The sequence below is a fragment of the Arvicola amphibius genome, chromosome 4 (assembly GCF_903992535.2).
Source record: "Arvicola amphibius chromosome 4, mArvAmp1.2, whole genome shotgun sequence".
Taxonomy (NCBI): Eukaryota; Metazoa; Chordata; class Mammalia; order Rodentia; family Cricetidae; genus Arvicola; species Arvicola amphibius.
In genome coordinates this window covers 2,256,529-2,278,913 of record NC_052050.1, presented here as the reverse complement: position 1 = coordinate 2,278,913, position 22,385 = coordinate 2,256,529, and the positions used below count along the sequence as shown (strand labels likewise).

General features: G+C 46.8%; 1 protein-coding gene across 1 annotated transcript in view; it reads left to right on the top strand.

Moving 5' to 3' along the window:
• Rptor (regulatory associated protein of MTOR complex 1) overlaps positions 1-22,385 on the top strand; it is a 294,241-nt gene that overhangs the window by 4,902 nt on the left and 266,954 nt on the right.

The window sequence follows — 22,385 nt, the reverse complement described above, 5'->3', positions numbered from 1 at the left end:
CACTATGTCTGTCTTTTTAATTAATTAACTCATTCTTATATGTGAGCCTTTCAGTTTAAAATGTTGGTCCTAATTCAGAGATTTTAAAGCAAAGCCTTCAATATCAAAGTCCAAAAAAACCCTTTGCAGGAAGGTTTAGCCAGCGAGTTACCCATGTGTGATCTGGCAGTAGGGCTACTACTCTTAGCATTCTGAGTCAGCCTGCCCTGCTGCGTGGGGGTGGCCTTCTGAGCCTGGTCTTACACCTTCCTAAGAATGAGGTCAGCTCTGTGTGCTTTTATTAATTAATTTTTAAGGACTTATTTTATGTCTATTGATGTTTGGTCTGCATGTATGTCTGTACACCAGAAGAGGGTGTCATCTCATGGGACTAGTTATAGATGGTTGTGAGCTGCTCTGTGGGTTCTGGGAATTGACTTCTGGAAAAATAGCTAGTGCTCTTAACCACTGAGCCATCTCTCCAGCCCCTGATTTTATTTTTAAAGTATTTTGTATTAGTGATTACTTACTAGTGTCCTATCTAGTATCTTTGTTACTGATTCCTAAACTTGGTACCAAAGGTGACTGCCAACTCTTTAGAGGTTTTTGCCGTCCAGCCACAATGCAGCCCACCCTCAGTCAAGATCTGCACCCCTTGTTTTCAACGAGGCTTGATTTTTAAGTTCCCTGGTAACATGTTTTAGAAAGTTTATGTTTTTATATGAGTGCTCTGTCTGCATGTGTACCTGCAGGCCAGAGGAGGGCACCAGATCCCATTACAGATGGTTGGGAGCCACCTTGCGGGTGCTGGGAACTGAACTCAGGATCTCTGGAAGAGCAGCCAGTGCTTCTTTCTTTCTTTTTTCTAAACATATTTTTTTCTTTCAAATTTTTATATTTTTTATATGCATTGGTGTTTTATCTGCTTGTCTGTGTGAGGGAGTCAGATGCATTGGAACTGGAGTTACAGACAATTGTTAGCGACCATGTGGGTGCTGGAAGAGCAGCCAGTGCTCTTAACTGCTGAGCCATCTCTCCAGCCCTTCCCCCCCAACATTTTAATTACTAAGTTACTTTAGTTAGATTGTTGTTTGGGTAATTCCATGTATAGGGAATGCTACACACACACACACACACACACACACACGCACACACGCACACACGCACACACGCACACACGCACACACATCAGTAGTGTTTGGGGAATACAATTATCAAGTAACTAGACACACACATGAATTAGAGTTTAACATGTGTCATTCATGGACTGGTGGCAGAACAGGCGTATTGGTCTCCGCCTGTTGTGTTTTACTGTTGTACTTAGTTCTTACAAGCGGGGTGGAGAGATGGCTCAGCTATTAAGCGCACTGACTGTGCCTTCTGAGGACCCCAGTTCAATTTCCAGCACCCACATGGCAGCTCACAACTCTCTGTAATTCCAGTTTTCATGAAATCTAACACCTTCACATAGACATGTGTGCCGGCAAAACAGCAATGCACATAAAATAAAAATAATAAAAAAGTAGTTCTTAAAATGTTCCTTTTCCTGATGGGCAGTGGATGGGTGGGGATACTTAGTCTCAGATAGCTTTTGTGCCTGGCGTATATGTGGGATGGAACTTGGGAAGTCTGAGAATTGTTGTCCCGAAGGAGACACTGTTGCTCAGACCTGGGTATGTGAGTGCAGGAGTGTGCACTCATGGCCAGCGTGGGCTGCACAAGTGAATGATTGAATTTCAAGCCAACCTGGATTCAAAAAAAAGAAAAAAAAGAAATCATTGACATGTATGCTGTGCCTGTGTAGAGACACACCATCTAATGCATGTAGGGCTGTTGATAAGAACACTATCTCCGTGTGTGTTGCTCCATTGATGTGTAGCCCACAGGTGTAACTGCAGCAGGAGGTCCCTTGTGGTTCCCTCTGCCTTGCCTCGTTCACTTCCTAGAGCATCCCAGGTAGGCTCTGTTACTCCATGGGGGCTGCTGCTTGTGCTCCTCAGCCTAGGTGACCCCTGCGCACTTGACACAGTTGACCCCTCTGTGCACTTGGTTGGCCATCACTTGCTTTTGGCTCTTCATGAAAGCCTGGTTTTTCCTCTTGGATTGCTGTTGGCTGCTCCAGAAACTCCTTTGCTGCTTGGCACCTCAGTGGGGAGTGTTGTGAACTGATCTTGTCTGATTCGTGGTTTGAGTTCTGTCACATGCCAGTGACGCTCTCAGCTTGTTAGTTCTGATCTCCCTACACTACGACTCGGTTGCCTCATTGCCTACTTTGTCTTGGCCACAGTATTTACCTCCACTCAGTCGGTTGCAGAGCAGCAAATGCATAGTTTATTTCTCTCCTTTTACCCTGCCTGGTTGCATCAGGAGGACCTGTGAATCACCTCACAAGCCTGTCTTATGTTAGACTGCCCTGCTTGGTCTGCCCTACTACAGTCCTCTCCAGCCCCTGGCCTGACTGTGTACACAGTGGTCCAGGGCCTTGCTGAGGCTGAGGCTGTGTACCTTTCTTCCTGGTGCTCTGTGTTGGTTTCTAAAGTGGTAGTGCAGACTCCAGTCCAACTTCTTTTTTTTTTTTTTTTTTTGGTTTTTCGAGACAGGGTTTCTCTGTAGCTTTGGAGCCTGTCCTGGAACTAGCTCTTGTAGACCAGGCTGGTCTCGAACTCACAGAGATCCGCCTGCCTCTGCCTCCCGAGTGCTGGGATTAAAGGCGTGCGCCACCACCGCCCGGCCTAGTCCAACTTCTTGAAGCCTTCGTGGACTGCCTGCCTGTTCTTCAGGAGTGATGCTTGGGATATTCTTCCCGCTGATCTTAGACCCGTAATTGTTCTCTCTCACATCTTGGGCACTTTCTCAGAGAGGCTATCTGGATTGCTCAGTCTCAAGCAGCAACCCAGAATTCATGGCTATTTGGGGTCACCGTCTCTCTGATACTCTTCTCCACACTTCTCCAACCTGATAAAAGTAAACTTTTATCATAAAGCAATGAGTTTGTCTTACCTTAGCAGTGCTAGGCACATAGAAGGGACCCAAGTAAATGTCCTGATGGAAGAGAGTAAGTAGTTTATCAAGGACTTCACATAGATCTCTCTCCTAAGGCTCCGCTGCACTGATAGTTACCTAGGGATTATTGTCTTCATGCTCTTGGTGAGGACACTGGGGCCCTAAGTCAGTGGCCTGACTGAAGTCATACAAATGACGTGGCAGCAACGGAGTGAAGAAGTGCTTGAAAAACAAAGCCCATTTCTGACAAAAGCAAGACTGAACCACATCATAACCTTCCCATGATGGTTCCATGGCAGCTCCCAGCGAGACTCCAAGGGCAGCTTGGTGCTGATGTCCTGGGAAGTGACGGGAACTGCACGTGAAGTAGGTTCAGGAGCTGTAGCTTTCTACTGTGAAGCCAGGGCTTTCTCACCGTAATGGAGGATGTCATTGCCTGGCACTGGTGGTACAGGAGAGGAGGAAACTGTGGCATCTTAGCATGGACACAGATGGAGCCACCTGAGTCAGTGGCTGCTGTCTGTGGTTTGCATTCTTTGCTGAGCATGTTAAAAGAATACTGGTTTCACTTGAGAAGCAAGTATTTTTCCTTGGTAAAGCAAGGGACATGATTATTTTGATTAAGTTTAAATTCTTGAGCTTCTGCTTTTGTGAATTAACTGTCTTTTTTTTTTTTTCTTTTTTGAGACAAGGTTTCTCTGTGTAGCCCTGGCTGCCCTGGAACTTGCTCTGTAGACCAGGCTGGCCTCCAGTTCACCGAGATTCATCTGCCTCTGCTTCCCGAGTGCTAGGATTAAAGTCGGACGCAACCACCACCCAGCTGTTAGCTCTTATGCGTCATATCAGACCAGTGTCTGCTTGGCAGGACAGGCCCAGAGGCCTTAGTTGGGGGTGCTGGTGGCCTTGTGGAGATGGCTGTGTGGACGGGAATGATGACCAGGTGGAAGTGGGCCCTATGGCCAAAAAGGAGGGGCCCAGTGGCCATGTGTGTGTAGCCTGGTGGCCATAAGGGGTAGTGGTGGCTAGGTGGATGGCTGTTCTCTGACCAAGGAGGGCCTATTGGCTGTGTGTGTATGTGTGTGTGTGTGTGTGTGTGTGTGTGTGTGTGTGTGTGTACGGCCGGGGTTTAGCTGTCAGTGGTGAGAAGACAGAGACATAGCTCAACCCTGTCACTCCAAGTAGCCTGAGACGTTCCTCTAACCTTACTTGAGCCAAACTGGGATTTGTGGCTTCCATGATGAAAAAAAAAATCACTGCAGAGGATTTCGGGATTAGTCGTTAAGATGAAGTAGAGTGGAAGAGCTCCTGGAAGATGTTTTATTACAAGAGGGTTCAGAGAGAGGAACGCAGGAGAAAGTGAGACACACCCGAGGGCATGGGTGTGCCTCTCAAAGAAGAGGTGGAGGCTGGGCATTGTGGTGCACTCCTTTAATCCCAGCACTCTGCAGGCAGAGGCTGTAAGATCTCTGAATTCGAGGCCAGCCTGGTCTACAAAGTGAGTTCCAGGACAGGCAGGACTACACAGAGAAACCCTGTCTTGAAAAACCAAAAATCAACCAACCAACCAAACAAGAGTCAGAGAAAGTAAGTCATACCCCCAGATGGGCTCCTCATGGCTGAATCATAATTAACTCATAACATCAGCCATCTTGGTGCCCCCTTCTCTTTTGGTATGTGAGATAAGCAGGGTGGCTCTGGAGGTGACTTGGGTAGAATTAAAGGCTGATAAGGTAAGACCATGAGCCATTAGTGTTGTGCAAGGAATTTCTTTCGTATCCTTTCCCTGTAAGTGGGATTTTGAATGAGATTCCTAGAAAATTACAGGTTTATTGCTGGGAAGGGAGAAGGGCCGTAAGCAGTTAGTTGTACTGAAATTCTTCCTGGCCCGATTCCTGAGTGAGGGTTTTCTCTCCCTTCCTCCTGTCCCCAAGAGTTCCCTGCCTTCCTGCTCTGCCTTTGGGGAAGGGAGGCTCCATTGCAGACATGTAGGGGAGGGCTCGCTCCTGGGTCTGTGAACACCGACCTGCCTTCTTTGGGTGTTAGGCCTGTGTAGTTGGAAGACATCATGTATTCTTGAAAATGGACCAAGTGAGCTGTCATTTTAAGGACAGCATCTGACAGTGTTTGTTGCCAGTGAGAAGATTTGAGCTTTCAAATGAAGATTAGAGTCTGAGAAACCTCTGGGCAGTTGGCAGATCCTAAAGAGTGCTCTAATGAGAACATGATGTGAACATGTGCATAGAATGAACTATGTCAGCATCTGAAACGTGTTATTCAGTGAACCAATAAGCCAGTGAGGGCTTGAGTGTGGGGTGTAGTGTCACAGAGGCTGCAGCCTCTGATGGATTCAGCTCTTCTCAGAATACCACTCAGTGAGCAGCCGCTGTCTGGTCCTGTCCTGTCTGGCTCTAGGTCTTCATCCTGGGAGAGAGGTAGACACACGTGTCCTGGTATGTTTGGATCCTCCTGCCCTGTCTGGCTCTAGGTCTTCATCCTGGGAGAGAGGTAGACACACGTGTTCTGGCATGTTTGGATCCTCCTGCCCTGTCTGGCTCTAGGTCTTTATCCTGGGAAGGAGGTAGACACACTGTTAGACTGTATCTGTCCTCCCTGAAGCTGTTGGATAAAGAGATTTACAAGAATAGAGAGCCTAGCCACTTGTCTCACTAGCAGTTTTGAAAATATACGCATTTTTCATAGAATGTTAGTTGCTTGAATAAATAATGAGTTTATAATTACTTTTAAATTAATTCATAATATATTGCATTTTAAAATGTTTTTACCCTTTAATGCAGAAAGTGCTGATAAATGTAACTCATTAAAAAAAAACCTCTTTGGGGGCCTCAGAGACTCTTTAAGAGCATGAAAGGGGCTACTGGCAAAATTTGAAAGATGTGTGGTCAGGAGGAGGGCTAGGGAAGTCAGGCGATGGCTTAGCTGACATTAGAGGAGGCCAAAAGACCTGGTCTGCTACCCACTCTAATATTCATTCATTCATTCATTCATTCATTCATTCATAGACAGGGTTTCTCTGTGTAGCCCTGGCTGGCCTGGAACTCCGAGATCTCCCTGCCTCAAAGGTGTGCACCACCACTGCCCAGCTCTTATTCTAATATCTTTTCACAAGGAGCCTTTGGGGTCTCTGAATTGGAGCTGGGGTGTGCCTTGCTTGTGAAGCATATGTGCTTGGGCAGTCACTGCCTGGCGTGTAGCCTCATAGCCATGCCAAGGTCTCGCTCCTATAGCTTTGTGTGTGCTTTGTGTAGCGTGTGTGTGTGTGTGTGTGTGTGTGTGTGTGACATGGCGTAACTTACTCAGAGGATCTTGTTCTTTGAGGAGACCGCAGTCGGCCCTGTGTGTGCAGGAGTCGGCCCTGTTGGCTGTCTTCAGTCCTTTCAGAAAGGTTCAGTGTTTACTTGAGCTGCACTCTGCCCTCTGGGCCTGCTGCCCAAGATGATAGCAGACCACCTACTGGTCTGCTGGTGTGTGTCAGTGGCGATGTTTATAGGTGAGAGTGCCTTCATGTCACAAAAGCCACCCGTGTTGAGCCCTGTGTATGGGACAGGAAGGAACCTTTCACACGGACCAGCTGCTCCTGATGGAAGCTGGGGTCTCACACCCAGACAGCAGAGGCGGTGGCTGTGAGGAGGGGCCAGTGGGATCTGGGTGAGACTGAGACCTGAGTCCTTGAGGGTGGGAAGTGAGGTGACTGTGGCAGAGTGGAGGGCGCTGTGACTTCAGCTGACCTGGGGAGGTAGAGTCAGGGAATCTCACTGGGATGTGGGGGTTAAATTCAGGCTTGTCAGGCATGTGTTGACTTTCCAGCGGTCAGGCCCTCTCTTTTTTTGGCACTGGAAGCCATGAAATTGCCCCTGAGTGTCTCATGTGAATCTCAGGAGTCAGAGTATCATCCACTAGAGCTAAAAAAAAAAAAAAAAAAAAATCTGCTTTAAAAAAAAAAAACGTGCCATGTTTATTTTCAACAGCGTGCTGTGAAAGAGTCCCAAAATGGATGGAAGCGTCTCTCTGTTTCCTCCTCGTTCTCACCTGGTAGGTTTCGGAACCAGAGTCAGCAGTGCTCCAGGCTGTCCGCTCACCCTCCTGCTCCTCGAGACGTTAGGACAGTGTTTTGGTTGTCAGTGATACTTGTTTCAGTAGAGCAGAGACTTGGCATCTTTTTAAAGTATAATTAAATAAATGGAAATGCCATTTCGATAACCATTTGGCATTATATATTAATGCTGTAACATGTTCTTAAGCCTTGAACCTGTCAGGCTCTGGGTGGTTTGACTGCAGGGAACTTGATGCCTTTAGAGGTGGAACAGGAAGCAGCTCACAGCTCATGGGAGACAGCCACTGTTAACTGGTGTTAATTTTACTCAGACATCAGTACTTTTTTTCAGATGTCTTTTGTTCTCAGCTAATGCCATTTTGTATTTTTAAATTTTGGCATAGACTTACAGAATAGGAGATCAGTGTCGTGAACGCCCACACACTTTTACCTCAGACTCAGGGCTCTTACCTTTCCCCATGTACCTGGGGATTCTGTTTATGTGTGGCCACGTGGTTTGGTGCCCTGAATCATTAAGGGGCCCATTGGTAACATTGTTCCCTTTACTCCCGTGTTTCTCCTAAGAACAAGGATGCTCTCTTTTGTGACCACAGTTGTAAGACCCAGAGCATTTGTTAGATATTTAATACTCCCATGTGGTGGTTTGGATGAGAATGGCTCCTATAGGCTCTGTTTCAATATTTGGTCCCCAGTTGGTGGAACTGTCTGGAAAGGACTTGAGAATATGGCGTTGCTGGAGGAGGTGTGTCCCTGAAGTGGCTAAGTTGTCCTGGTCACTCATGGCGCTAGGACAGTAACCAGGACATAGCACCACTCACAGCTGACATGCGGTGTCTCTGGCGTGTCCCAGGAACTCTCCTTTATTAGTGATTTCTGTCCCTCCCCGTCCTGCTTTCTCACAGAGTGAGGGAATTCAAGATTATATTACTCTTTGTAGCATATAAAGGAGCTTTTATTAGAATTTCCTCCACTTTGGATTTTTTTTTCTTTTAAAAAAGTTTTAAGCCGGGCGGTGGTGGCACACGCCTTTAATCCCAGCACTCGGGAGGCAGAGGCAGGCGGATCTCTGTGAGTTCGAGGCCAGCCTGGTCTACAAGAGCTAGTTCCAGGACAGGCTCTAGAAACTACAGGGAAATCCTGTCTCGAAAAAAACAAAACAAAACAAAAAAAAAAACAAAAAAGTTTTAATTTATTTTTATTTATTTAGTTATTTTTTTACTGCGGTAAGATTTTAGCTATGTTTAGACACACAGTAACGTTAAGAACATTCACAGCCAGGCATGGTGGTGCACTTCTTTAATCCCAGCTTTCTGGAGGCAGTGGCAGGTGGATCTCTGTGTGTTCGAGGCCAGCCTAGTCTACAAAGTGAGTTCCAGGACAGAGAATCCTGTCTTGAGCTCCCCTCCCCACAGCATGCGCACACCCACAGCAGCATGGGATGCCTGGAGCACAAACAGGAGCCAAATTTCTTACCCCCTGGGCCCTGAGAGGGTGTAGGGCCCGATGTCTGCTATCCTGCAAGTGCAAGGCCATACAGAAGACTTCTCATTAGGTCCTACTTCTTAAAAATCTATCCTCTCCTCCATGTGCCAAGTGGAGGAGCAGATCTTTACCATGTGGGCCTTGGAAGGACCTGAAGATCCAAACCTCAGTGTTATGCAGTCATTACCACCCCCACCTCTGGATCTCTTTGCTCCTCTCCCAGCCTGAAGTCTGTAGTGTAGACTTCAACTGCTGTTTTCTTCTCTTCCAGCTCTGGGGACCTCTGCTGGTCCCGCCCTCTGCCCTCTTGTCTGTGTTGCTGTGCTGCCCAGGCCTGTGGCTGAAGCCATCCGGCTGCTTCTCCAGCTGCAGCCTCCTGAGGACCACCGTGTGCACGTCTGTGCTTGCCTTCGCCGCTGTCTGTCTATGGATTTGTTGACTGTGACATTTCTAAAGACCGCCTTTTATAGTGTTTTCACTTTGTCCTCGGCTGCTTATGCTCAGTTTGAGGCTGTGCTAAGGGTGAGGTGTGCCTCTCTCAGTATGTATTTAGTAGAAGGCCCACGGTGTTGCTCTGTCTTGTTCTTCTGACGTGGGTGCTTTCTTACATGTTACTGTGCTTTTGGTTTTTCTGGTTTGTCGAGCGCCCCTCCACATTGTTCCTCTGCTGTTTTGCTGAGTGGTGTGGGACCTTTCCTCTCCCGCACACTCCCTGTTCGGTCCCAGAGGTTCCGCCTTCCTCCCAGGGTCCTGGTTTCCGTGCTGGGTGTGCACTCAGAGGTCTGTGTCTTGCTGGTGTTTATTTTGTACTGACATCTAAGAGGGCCCCTCCTGTGCCCTGTACCTCAGGGTGTAGCCTGCTCTTCCCTCCACGAGTGACGAGCTACCTCCTGATTTTCATTCAGTGTAGAGAGTCTGGAGTTGCCAGCGTGTACCACTCAGGACAGCAGCCCATTAAGGAGCTGTTCTTCACCTTGTGGTTTTCTTCTCAGGTGTGCGTCTAGGTTAGAGGCTGACATCGGGGGCCTCTGCTGCTCTTTCCTTGTCTTTTGAGGAACCTGGAGTTCACTGATTGGCTTGACTGCCTGGACAGTGGCCCCCAGGATTCAGCTGTCTGCCTTCCTAGTGCTGGGGTTACAGATGTAACCTGCTTTTTTATGTGGGTGCTGAGGAGTCTGAACTCAGACCTCATGCTTGTGAGGAAAGTGCTGGTTTTACCTTAGGCCCTTGACCTTGTTTTTTTAGTGAATGCATACGATGAAACACATAAACTGGAACTGTGAGCTTGTGCTATTAGAAAATAAGTATGAGGTTGGCCAGAATTTATGAGAAGTCATTGTTTCTAAGCATGTCGGTACCATTTCCGTATTTCACCTGGCCTTGAGCCGAGCACCACGTGGCCCTGAGGACCATGCATTTGAGATGTCCCCGGAAAGGCATCTTGTCCAAAGTGAGGTGGAAGCGCAGGTGGCTGTCCTTCACCTGCTGCCCAGGGACATGGCAGTGATGGAAGCATCTTGTGTACTGGGCACTTGAATGGGGTTGATGTGTTGTACAGGGGTCGGTAGTCTGCGCCTGGTCCCGTGTCAGCCAAGTGGGGTGGCTATGGAGAGGAGACTGCTTAGGAGAGTGACTGGAGTGCTGTGCAGGAGAGGCAGTTGATCCTCACACGGTGACGGTTAGCACTGAATGATCCAGCTCATGTCCATCAAGGGCTCTCTGGATACTAGGTCCTCCTAACTGTTGGGGATACGTGGGTGACCAATTCCTGCTTTTGTTTTGTTTTGTTTTGCTTTTGAGACAATGCCTTCCTCTAGCCCATGCTGGTCTCAAACTCACTGTAGTCCTCCTGCCTCAGTCTCCTTAACTGCTGGGATTACAGGTATATACTGTCATACTTAGCCTTATTTATTCATTCATTTATTTGGGGGCAGAGATTCATGGCATAGTACTCGCTAGCCTGGAACTTTCTTCTAGCCCAGGCTGGCCTTGAACTCATGACAGTGCTCTTGCTTCTGCCTCTTCAGTGTTTGAATTATAAATATATGCTATCATACTGACTTTGTTTTGTGGTGTTGGGGATGAATGCAGTCCTCCTGCCTGCCAGCCTGGTTCTCTTCCTTTGAACTTTGTAAGTCATATTTGAATAGCATTCACTAGTTTATTGCAGCGGACAGTTGATCCAGTACAGGTGACAGAACATGGGGGTGGAGAAAGGCCTCTCCCTCCCTTCCTCCCTCCCTTTTTCTTGACCCCTTTCAAAGAGAGACTCTGAGTCTGCAGTGAGACAATAATAACCAAGCCAGTGATAAGAAGGGAAGATGCAGGCTGAGGATGAGTCAGGGTCCTCCCTCTTGTCGTCCTGGGGCCTCTTGGGAGACATTGTCTGTCTGGGTGGTAGGAGTGCACCAGCTTGCCTGATCTGAAAGCGGTTCTTCTGGGTTCAGATTGGGTTGTGAGATTCCTGTGCATGAGACTATTCATGTACTTATACACATAATGTGTGTATATATGCATATTTGTATTAATTTATGTATGTGGTGTGTGTTGTGTATATATGTATGTGTGAGGGCTTCTCTGTGTGCCCTATTTGGAAGAATTTTGTGAATGAGGGAGCTGAGGACTAGGGCAAAGCTGGTGGCATTTTGAGCTGGGGAGAAGCCAGTAACACATAGTTGGCTCCAGAACCCCTGAACCAGGGATGGCACTTGACAGCTGGGCATAGAGGATGGCATCTACCATGCAGGCTTCTAGCTACATATAATAGAACAGGATGCTATGTATCCTGAGAGTGGGAAGTTTCCTTAGAGAGTTGTTTCCTGGTACTTGTTGGCAGCATTGACTAACAGTGGCACACTTCTGTCCCCTGGTCTCTGTCCCTCATTCATCCTTGTGGCTGTTATGGGAGTCAGCTGGGGGCCTACAGCTCAGTGTACTGTATGCAAGAGGTGCTTCCTTGTGAAGCTTATCCTTGTTGGGCAGTGGTGGCGCACACTTTTAATACCAGCACTTAGGAGGCAGAGGCAGGAGGATCTCTAAGGTCAAGGCCTGCCTGGTATACAGAATGAGTTCCAAGACACCCAGGACAAACAAATCCTGTCTCAAAAACACCAAGAGGGGGAAAAAGTTTATCCTTAAGAATTTATCTTTAAGCCGGGCGGTGGTCGCACACGCCTTTAATCCTAGCACTCGGGAGGCAGAGGCAGGCGGATCTCTGTGAGTTCGAGACCAGCCTGGTCTACAAGAGCTAGTTCCAGGACAGGCTCCAAAACCACAGAGAAACCCTGTCTCGAAAAATCAAAAAAAAAAAAAAAGAATTTATCTTTAAGATCCTTCTTTCTTCTGCCCCCATTGTCAAGGGGCAAAACCAAATCTAATTTTTTTTTTTTTTTTTTTTTTTGAGACAGGGTTTCTCTGTGTAACAGCCCTGGCTGTCCTGGAATTCATTTTGTAGACCAGGCTGGCTTCGAACTCACAGAGATTTGCCTCCTCTGCCTCCTGAGTGCTGGGATTAAAGGCGTGTGCCACCACCACTGGGCTAAAATAAATCTTAAAAAAGTAAAGAAAGAGGAAACAAAGAAAGAAAAGACATAATGATAAAAAGTACAGGGATGTTGAGCTGGTTCAGGGTTAGGAGTGCTTACTGCTTGTCCAGAGGACCTGAGTCTGGATTCCAGCTCCACACTGGGTGACTCACAGCTGCTTGTAACTCCAGCTCCAGGGGATCGACACCTTCTTCTGGCCATCTGCACACAGCGCTTGTGCTCCCCCTACACCAGTACAAAAGGAAAGACGCACAGAAATAAGTTAACTCAGATTCCATCCAAACTGTCACAGTTGATGTTCACCTTGCACGGGTGTTGCCAGGCTCAGGGTATCTGTTCTTCGCTGCTGCACGTGCCCAGAACATGCTGTGCTGGCGCTTCATTGCTGAGCTTTCCAGCAATGGGTTTGTGGTCTACATTGCCTCTCGGTCTATCTTCAAGACGTGGCACCGCAGAACCATTTTGTGGTGGTTTGCTTCTTCTATAGCTCCTTTCTTGAGGTGGCCATTAGTGGGTTGGCAGTGTGACTGTCTCCTCCCAAGGACTGAGAACGGTCATTACCGTGTGTCAGGTCCTTCAGGACTTCTTAATGACGGTCTGTTTAGCTCACACAGTGGCTCTTTCACAGCTGAGAAAGCGGAGGCAGGAGATAGTGAATGGTTTGCCAGCGGTCGTGTAAATTGTGGCTGTCTGAGCACCCACCATAGTGCCAGCAGTGACCTGGGAGTTTGCGGCTCCAGGACTCCTCAGACATGCTCTGTCTTTCCTGGCTTATTGATCTTCATAAGTGCCCTCAGTTGTGGGAATGAAGACGGTGTAGAACCAGTCTACGACTCAGGGAGGAAGTGGAAAGGACCTTGCACACTGGCTTGGTGCTGGATGAGACAGGAACTCAACATGCATAGTGTCAGTCTAACATGGGCACAGCCGGGAGCCTGTGAGGGATTTCAGAAGGACTTAGGTAGGGTCATGGGAGAGATGTGGGTGGCTGGGATGTAGAGAACCCTAGGCAGCTGGAAAGTGCTATCCAGACTCACAGGAGGAAGGCTTTTATAAGTATAATGTGGGTGATGCTTTTGAATAGATTATTAAAAAAGGAAGCATTTAAAGCTGGACACCGGTGGCCCACGCCCTTAATTCCAGCATTCTGGAGGCGGAGGCAATCAGAACTCTGTGAGTTTGAGGTTACAGTGCTAGTCACAGTGTGAGAGTCTGGTCAGAGCGAGTCCGAGTTCCAGGACGGCCAGGGCTATGCTGAGAAGCCCTGTCTCCGAAACAAACAAAACAACCCAAACAAAGACAGGAAATATTTTAAGGAAATGCTCAGTTTTCAAGTTCTGTTTTGAGATTAGATTCTCTTCGTAGGCTCTCTTGGTTGCAGAGGATCTCCCCGACCGAACTCTGAGTGTTTGTGTTTAGTAAAGACCTTGCATACATCCATCACAAGTTCTGGGTGAAGGCCACAAACTCCTCCCATAGGCTGAGACTCATGGTCGGGGTCTGCAAGTGAGGGTGAAGTGAGGAAAACACCAAATGACCACTCCATCTTTGGGGAGACGTGCGAGAAAGAACAGCCAGAGGTGTCTGCAAGAGTCCTTAGCAGCCATGGTTACAGCAGATTGCCAATCGCCAGGGCAGTCTCTCAGGAGTGGAGAAACTAGTAAGGAGAAAAGCAGGGGCAGGGGTGGGGAGGGAGATCTTGCTGCATAAAAGAGCAGATTATAATCTGAAACAGTCTGGGAGCTAGCATAGTGGGGGAGTCTAGTGTGGGGGCTTTGCTGTTCATAGCACGTGCATGTCACTAGGTTGTAGGAGCCTTGGAGATTGTTAGCTTTGGGCTTTGATGCATATTACAGGTCTATGCCCAGGGAAGAAGCCCTTTCTGGCCAGTGGAAACCCATTTCACAGGCTCTTGAGGAGTGCTGACTGTTGGCTTTTATGTTTCCATCAGCTATCCAAGCTGAGCCAAATTGTCATTTTGGGGTTATTGCTACCTTTTAGGGAATTGGGAGTTCTCTTTTGTCGTGAGTGTCCTGATTTCCCTGTGTGTTCCTCTCTACCACTGTCAACCTTGGATGCCACTTTCCTGGATTTAGAGGACATGTGCTCTTGTTTTGGGTTTCTTTCACCCTCCCCCCCCGTGTGTGTGTGTGTGTGTGTGTGTGTGTGTGTGTGTGTGTAGTAAACCGAGTCTGCATAGAGGCAGCCACATCAGCAGCAGTTTCTTCCCATTGAGTGGCAGAGCCAGCAGACCAAGTTTCAAGCTGTGCTGCTTAGAAGCTCTAGGACTTCTGGGAGCCCTGTGTTGCATCTTATCCATTTCTGCGTTCTCGGCCATCTGGTTCCTCCTTGATGGGTTTTTCTGAGAATAAAGAGGTTTTAAATCTTAAGGATGGACTTTGGTGTCTGACTGATCTTGGTCTACGCTATGGCTCCTTGGTGTCCTTTCTTTGTTCTCATGTCTGCAGAGTGGGTCTCAGATCACCTAACTTGAATGGGACAGTTGTGGAGGACCTGGGATTGCTTGACACAGACCAGGGCCAATAAATAATGTCATCTTACTATTCTGAGGGCTTTTACTATCTTGAGCCTTTTTGTATTTTTGTCTACATGCTCAGTGTGGCAAAGGTAATGGCCCATTCTATTTTTGGGTGGTGATTTTGGGTAAGTGACTGAGTAAGCACAGGGACAGAGCAGGCCCCACCCCCGGCTGAGGCATTACTATGCCAGTGTGAGGGACAGGAGTTGGTAGCTCCCCTCCTAGTAGGAGTACCAAGCTGGATAGTTTAGGTTTGTGCCCCTCCCCCAAGTCTCTGTCCTTTCTGGCCTAGGGCAGGAGTCCTGAGATCCAGCTCCATTAAAGTGTGTCGAATGGATGCTAATGCATTATGAACTTTGTGACGTAGCCCCATAAGCCAGTGTGTGGACATTGCACACAGTGAATTGACTCTTGTGAGTCATCATGGAAGTATCAGTTAGCCAGTAAGAGCTTTCACTGGGGAGTGGGCAGAGGCGCTGTGTAGCCCAGGCTGGCCTCACATTTGTGATCCTTCTGCTTTAGCTAGGATTATTGACATGTGTCCCCATGTTCATTAAAACAATCTTGAGGGCAGGTATGGTGGTTTTGCTTTTAATACTAGAACTCAGGAGGAAAAAGCGAGTGGATTTCTGTGAGTCTGAGGCTAGTCTGTATAGTGAGTTCCAGTGAGACCCTGCCTCAAAAACAAAACAAAACAACCCTCCATAGTCTGAATCTGCCAAGCCAGACTAGCGAGATTGTTATTGTTTCTTTTATCTACAAAGGTGAATTTTTTTTTTTTTTTTAACTCTGGTCTGTGAGGTCTTGTGTTTGATAGTTACTGTGAGAAATTTTTAAATGTGGTGTGTGTGTGTGTGTGTGTGTGTGTGTGTGTGTGTGTTCCTGAGCATGCGTGTGGAAGCCAGAAGTCCATGTTGGGTGTCTTCCTTAGTTGCTCTTCACTCCTTTTTGGAGCCAGGCTCTCACACCGAACCTGGAGCCCACCGATTCATGCCAGGCTTCTTCTGGGGATCTTAACGCAGGTCTTCATTTTTTGTCCAGCAGGCATTTTAGCAGTCTCCTCAGCTTCTGACCTGGGTTTCTAGAAGCCTCGAGGACATCTGGCCCAGGTCTTGGTGAAATGAACTTTTAAGTAGGAAACCCTTCAGCTCTCTTGTTGAGTGGGGTCTTGGTGCCAGCCTGGAAGCTGGGGCTTGGCACTGGATCCTAGAATTGGGTCTGGAGCCACACTGCCCACAACCTAGGTTTGGGTCTTTGTTTCCCCACCCTGATTGCTGGGCTCCTCCATTGCCCTTTGCAGCAGCTCCTTTTTCTATAACAAAACCTATGACCTTGTAACCAAGTTCCAGAAATTTGATTTGATTCACATCCTTTGAATGTAAATTTGAGCCTCTCCTTGGTTTCTCCAGGGACTGTGGTTGAAGGTGTCAAGTGATGTCCATGTGATCAGTGGCTAGATGAGTTATTTTTCTCATTACTGTGATAAAATCGCTGAAAAAGGAACTTAAGGAACAAAGGTTTTGATTTGGCTCATAGGTTGAAAGCACACAGTTTGAGGGTACAGGCATAGCAGGGAAGACATGTCTGCGCAGTGTGAGGCGGCTGATTGCGTTCCACAGCCAGGGAGCAGAGACCAGTGCTGGTGCGCCACTTGCTTTCTGTCTGTTTTCTGTCCAGAGCCGTAGGTCGGTGCTGTACACAACCAAAAGCATCTTCTCTCCTCAGTTAACCCCCCTGGAGCCCTTGACACACGCCTAGAACTGTGGTGTCCCCTGTTGTAGATCCAGTCAAGTTGACAGTGACAGCAGCACAACGGTGTTTGTCGCTGTGCTGCTGTGTGCACACTGCCACTGGGAAGCCCAAGGTGTGCTGGGAGCTCACAGATCCCTAGGACCTTTGGTCCTGAAGAGCAGAGCTGCAGTTAGCTCTTTGTTAGTGTGAGTTCTGCTGTCTGTGTGGAATGAGCTCTGTTGTGTCTATGTACTAGCTATAGTAGGGCCGTGCTAATGTCTTGATTGTTGGCTCTCCTGATTTCAGATAGCAGACTAGTTGGTAATCTGTTTATTACTGGGAGTTACCGATCATTTTCACTCAGTTACATATCTGAGAAAGTCCGGTCAGATTGTCCCTGATGGGAAAGAATTTTGAGTCAAGTAGATTATAGTTGATTCTGTAGATGGTTTTCCTTCATTTAGTGACTTATGCATAGGGATGTGTTTTGAAAGTAGTATGAATATTTTCATAAGTGAAATGACTTTATGCAATTGTCTTTATACAATTGTGAGCCTAAATCTAGGAATAATGAATCTAAGAAAATATGAAAACTGTTTTTTATCCCGGTCCTTTATAGGAGTGTTTATTGCAGCATTCCTTCTCTTGGTATTTCTTGAATTCCAATAACCTGCTACCCTTTCCCAGAGACGGCATTATTTAAATAGTGGTACATTATGCGACAGCCCTCCATTCAGTGGTGGGGACAGTGAGGGCTGTATGTTCCTGTGCGTCTGGGAACTTCCCAAAGTAGGCTTGTAGTTAAAGACAAACAAGACTCAGAAGAGACTGCGTCTTTTAGGAGGTGTGTATATACATGAAGCAGTGCTTACCTGTGGCAGAGTTTGTGGACAGATAATTACTTACTTACGGGTAGGAAATAGAGATGAGAGAATAGTGTTTGTGAAGCTTTATGTTTTCCTGAGCTGGAGGTTGTTTGTTTTTGTCAAACCTAGGCTAAAGAGCCTAGCAGATACTGGGTGAGTACTCGGCCCCTCACACCCCAGCCCCTGGGATTGCCTTAATATTTACTAGTTATGAAAGAAAAGGCTGCCCTAGACCTGGTCTTTGGTTACTTCCTGACCGTCTCACACTTATGACACTGTGTCTTTTTCACTTACCACCATGACCCTGCTGCGGTTGTTATGGGACTTGCGTGGCACCAGAGCGGCACAGTGGCAGCTTCTACCCTTCCTTCTTTCTCTGTGGATAGTGTATTTTTTAACTCTTCATATTTTAAGCCCTACAATAATGTTAATAATTTATTATTAAACAGTTGATTAATTTTTAAACATTTAAAAACTCAGAAAGTGCCTTTTGTATTTCCTGTGTATTTCTGTGTTCAAGTTTCTTCTCTTTGTGTAGCTGAATTTGAATGTGGAAGAGCTCTCAGGCCGGCCGTAGCGCTCTGCGGCTGTGTGGCTGGAGGTGTCTGCCCTGCTTTCTGCTCCCCTCTTTGCCATCTCCTCCCCTCTTTTCTCCCCTCCCTCTCTCTTTTTCTCTCTGTTTTTCAGTTGGTGTTTTGGTTAGGATCTTGGTATGTAGCCTAAGCTGTCTTTGAATTCATGGTAGTCCCCTGATTTAGCCTCTCAAGTGCTGGGAGTGCAGGTGCTCTTTTGTTTTTGTAAGTAGTTTTTGATTAGGTAGATTGATTCTCTAATGAGCTATTCTAGACTTTCTTGGCCCTAACTTGCCCTCAGTGGGGTTTCACTTTCTTAAAAATTTATTTTTATTTTATGTGTTTAAGTGTTTTTTGCATGTATGTATATGCAAAGTACAGGTATGTACAGGTGTACCTGATATCTGAGGAGGCCAAAAGAGAGTGTGGGCTTTCCCTGGATTTGGAGTTAATGTAGTTACCATGTGGGTGCTGGGAATTGAAACAGGTTCTCTGCCGGAGCAGCCAGTGCTTTTAACTGCTGAGCCGTCTCTGCAACCTAGGGTTTCACTCTGTAGCCTATAGCTTACAGCAGTAAAATTCAAGATGGCTTAGTGAGCCAAATGAGTCTCACAGACTAAAGTCTGGAAGATTCAGTTCCTGGTTCCCAGATGAGTAACGGCGGGTCTAGAGTCCGTGATGTGCGGGTCTAGAGTCCGTGATGTACCTTCCTCCAGAGAGGAAGTGCCTGTGTGAGGGCAGTAGGTGTGTTGGGAGAGTGTCCTTTGTACAGCTGGCAGGTCAGAGGTGAAGTGGAGTGATGAGCACTCAGGAGGGTTTATGCTTTAAGACCGAGACCCTCTCTGGGACTGTGGCAGCTCTGGCCTGGACCCCTCACCACAGCTGCAGAGTTCAGGGTTTGCTGCCATCCTCAGACTTAGTTAATTGTACAGACTGTGCCTGCAGCCCTAGCCCCAGCCCCAGCCCCGCCAGGATTTGCCCCCGAGCTCCTCTCACCTACCTGCTTTGTTTTAGAGCAGGGCTACTCTAGCCTTACTTGGTTTCTTTTTAAAAAATTATGAACCAACTATTTTCATATCAACCAGTATTTATAAAAGGAACATTTGTGAACCCGTACCGTCCACAGGAAAGGAACCATTTTAGCAGCTGGATGTCCTTGATAGCATCCTGCCCTGACTTCCATCACCTCCTCCCTCAGGGGCAATCACCACCTTACTTTTTTGAGGCACTTGCACCATGGGCATTGAGTAACTGTGTTGACTCTTTTCCTTCCATGCACACCTTACCTGTGTGTATCCCAGTCACCTTCCCTGTGTGTATCCCAGTCACCTGCCCTGCGTGTATCCCAGTCACCTTCCCTGCGTGTATCCCAGTCACCTTCCCTGCGTGTATCCCAGTCACCTGCCCTGTGCTGCACATTGTAGTGTGTGAAGCAAAGTGGGCTCAGGGTGACTAGGTACCGGTTAACTGTGCTTGTTCCTTTATTTTAAAATGCCTTCTCAGTCTTCTGCCCATTTTTCTGTTGGTTGACTTTTTTTGAAGTGGCTTTAGGAGCATTTACATTTTATTTCGCTATTGGTGGATGACTTTGCATACAGAGCTTGGCCCTTCTTTCTTCATGGGTCCCGAAGTCTCAGTTTTAGTGAGGTTGTAGACAGAAGTTTCTGCCCAGCCTGGTCTCGCAGCTACTCATTCCCAAAGAAACACACACAGAGGCTTACATTAAACTGTTTGTCCTATTTGTTCAAGCTTATTATTAACTAACTCTTAAAACTTAAATTAACCCATAATTCTTATCTATGTTTAGCCACGTAGCTTGGTACGTTTTCTTACTGAGACACTCTCATCTTGCTTCTGTATATGGCAGGTGACTGCAAACTGTCTTTCCTCTTCCCATAATTCTCCCAGTCTGGTTGCCCTGCTGGTACTTCCTGCCTGGCTACTGGCCAGTCAGTGTTTTTTTTAAACCAAATACGAGTGACAAATCTTTACAGGGTACAAGAGCGCTATCCCACAGCAGTGAGGACGTGGACAGGTATGGCTCTTCCCTCCACCTTTGAAGGACTCTTTTCTTTCTGTATCTCCGAGGAGCTGCTTCTCCCTTCTGAGAGTGGGAGGGTCATTTCTGCATTGTCTTCCAGCTTTATAGTTTTACCTTCCCTGTTGAAATCATTTACACACTCTGTGTAAGGTAGGGGTCTCATCTTTCTTGTGTCCCCTGATACCTAGTTGTTTTAGTAATTTTTGCTGAAAAATGTCTTTGTTCTTCCTGCAGTGTGCTTTCTGTGCTCCTGCAGGTGTGCGGGGATGGTTTCGCAATGCCCGTGTATGTCATGTGACTCCATCCTGACTGTGCAGGCAACCCCACTCTGGCTTTCTCTGGTCTTGTTCTTGAACTCCATGAACATTGCAGAAGCAGCAGCAGCCATGGTCAGAGAAGCACAGGCTGCTGCCTTAGGCTGAAATTGCCCTGGGCCTGTGGCTCAGGGGGAGGGAGTGGACATTGTGAACCATCTCTTGTATCGAGGTTGATTGTTAGGTCTTTGATTTCCCTGAGCAGTTGTAGGTTCCTTGCAGAGGAGTTGTCTATCTTCTATGGAAATTTATTTAGTCATACAATATAATCTTGGTAGTTTCCTAAACTATTTTAAAACATGTTTTTAAAAAATATGTCAACTCTTCAAAGTTTTAAAATATTTTTCAAGCTTCCGCATATGTATATATTGTATGTTGAGTATATTCTCCCACACCTCTTCCCCTTCTTTCTCTCTCTCCCTCCCTCTCTCTCTTCCCTCCTTTCCTCTCTTTCCTTCCCTTTCTCCTTCCTTCCCTCTACCCCTTCTCTCTCTCTTTTTTCCTCATCACCCTCAACAGGTTTCACAGCTGTTTTTCTTACTTTGCTGGCATATGAGAATACATTTGGTTTTGTGTGTTGTTTACTGCAGCATTATTGGCATCTCCACCTGTGCACAACCTGTGTGCGTAGCTTCTTGCCCCTCCCAGGTGTTCAGAGTGGGTAGAGCTGCTGGGGAGGTGAGGTTTGTGAGTGCACACATGCAAGTGGTTTCTTGTGAGTTTCAGTGCTGTTATAGACTACAGAGCAGATGGTACTGACTGGCTCCCAGAGCCAGCTTCTGCATTCATCTTGGGGGCATTTCCTATCTTCCCCATGGCTAGCTTGGGGCTGGGTCCAGCTTTTGCTTTTTTCTCCTTTTCTTTTTCTTTCTAAGATTTGTCTATTTATTTTTGGCTTTTTGAGATAGAGTTTCTTTTTGTAACCTTGACTGTCCTGGAACTTGCTCTGAAGACCAGGCTGGCGTCAAACACACAGAGATCTACCTGCTTCTGCCTCCCGAGTGCTGAGATTACCACTTCCTGGCTTTAAGATTTATTTATTTTTATTTTATGTTCATGAGTGTGTGCCTTCATGCATTACGTGCTTGTGCCAGATGTAGCACAAATAATAAAAACCCAGAGACAAATGTTGACGTTCAAACTGGATATCAGAAAAGCAAAACAGCCAAGTCATTTGTTTTCCTGATGTTGTATTTAGTTCTGGGAAGTTACTGCTTCAACTGTATTCTTTGTTTTCATATTGTGATGTGGTTGTCCATTTCAGATTATTTTGCTTTATATTTTGAATTAATTAGTTATTTGAAAGTATTCTATTGTTGTGTTTTTGAGATGGGATTTCATTACATAGCCTGTGCTGGCCTCAATCCCAGAATCCTCTTGCCTTTGCATCCTGTGTTGGGATTATCAGGAAGCACAGGCACACTCAGTCTGCTTTGTAATGTGTAGAATAGGTGAGAATTTTTAGGATACGTTTTGACTTCTTAATTGCTTGTTGAGGATGTCTGTGATTGCAGCAGGGTCCTCATCCTGGCAGGTGCACTCCTGGCAGGGCAGCTGACAGCACTGTTACATGTGGATGGCGCCCCCTAGTGTTGGGGGTCAGCAGCTTGCTCTATAGACCACTGACATTGAAGTTTGTTGCATGGACTTGTGCAAGATTAAATTTTTAAATTCTGCACCCTCTTACAAAGTTGCTTTTGTCAGTGTTTCTGGCTTATGCTGTGTTTTGTCTGAGGCTGTGTTGTCAGGTTATACACTTTGAGAGCCTCCCGGTCTCTTGGATTGGAGTCTGGGTCATTGGGAAATGGCTATCTTCACCGCTCTTTCCTTTGGGTGTCTCTGTCCTCGTTAACACTAGGCACCACCCAGTTCCCCGTTGTCTGGGTTTGGGTTGCTTATTTTTCATTCCTTTATGTAGGTCAGGGTTTTGTGTCCTTGTGCTCCACGTGTCTTCTGTAAACAGCTATCAGTTAGATTCAAAAACAACATGATCTTTTTTATCTTTTTGATTTTTTTTTTTTTGAGACAGGGTATAACATATCTTTGGCTGTCCTGGAATTTACTATGTAGATCAGGTTGGCCTCAAATTCAAATCCATTGGTCTCTGCCTCCCAAGTGCTTAAAGGTATTAAAGGTGTATGCCGTTACCTCCAGCTGAATTTTTTTTTTTTTTTGCCCTGGACCCCTGTAGACCAGGCTGGGATCACACTCAATAGATCTGCCTGCCTCTGCCTCCCAAGT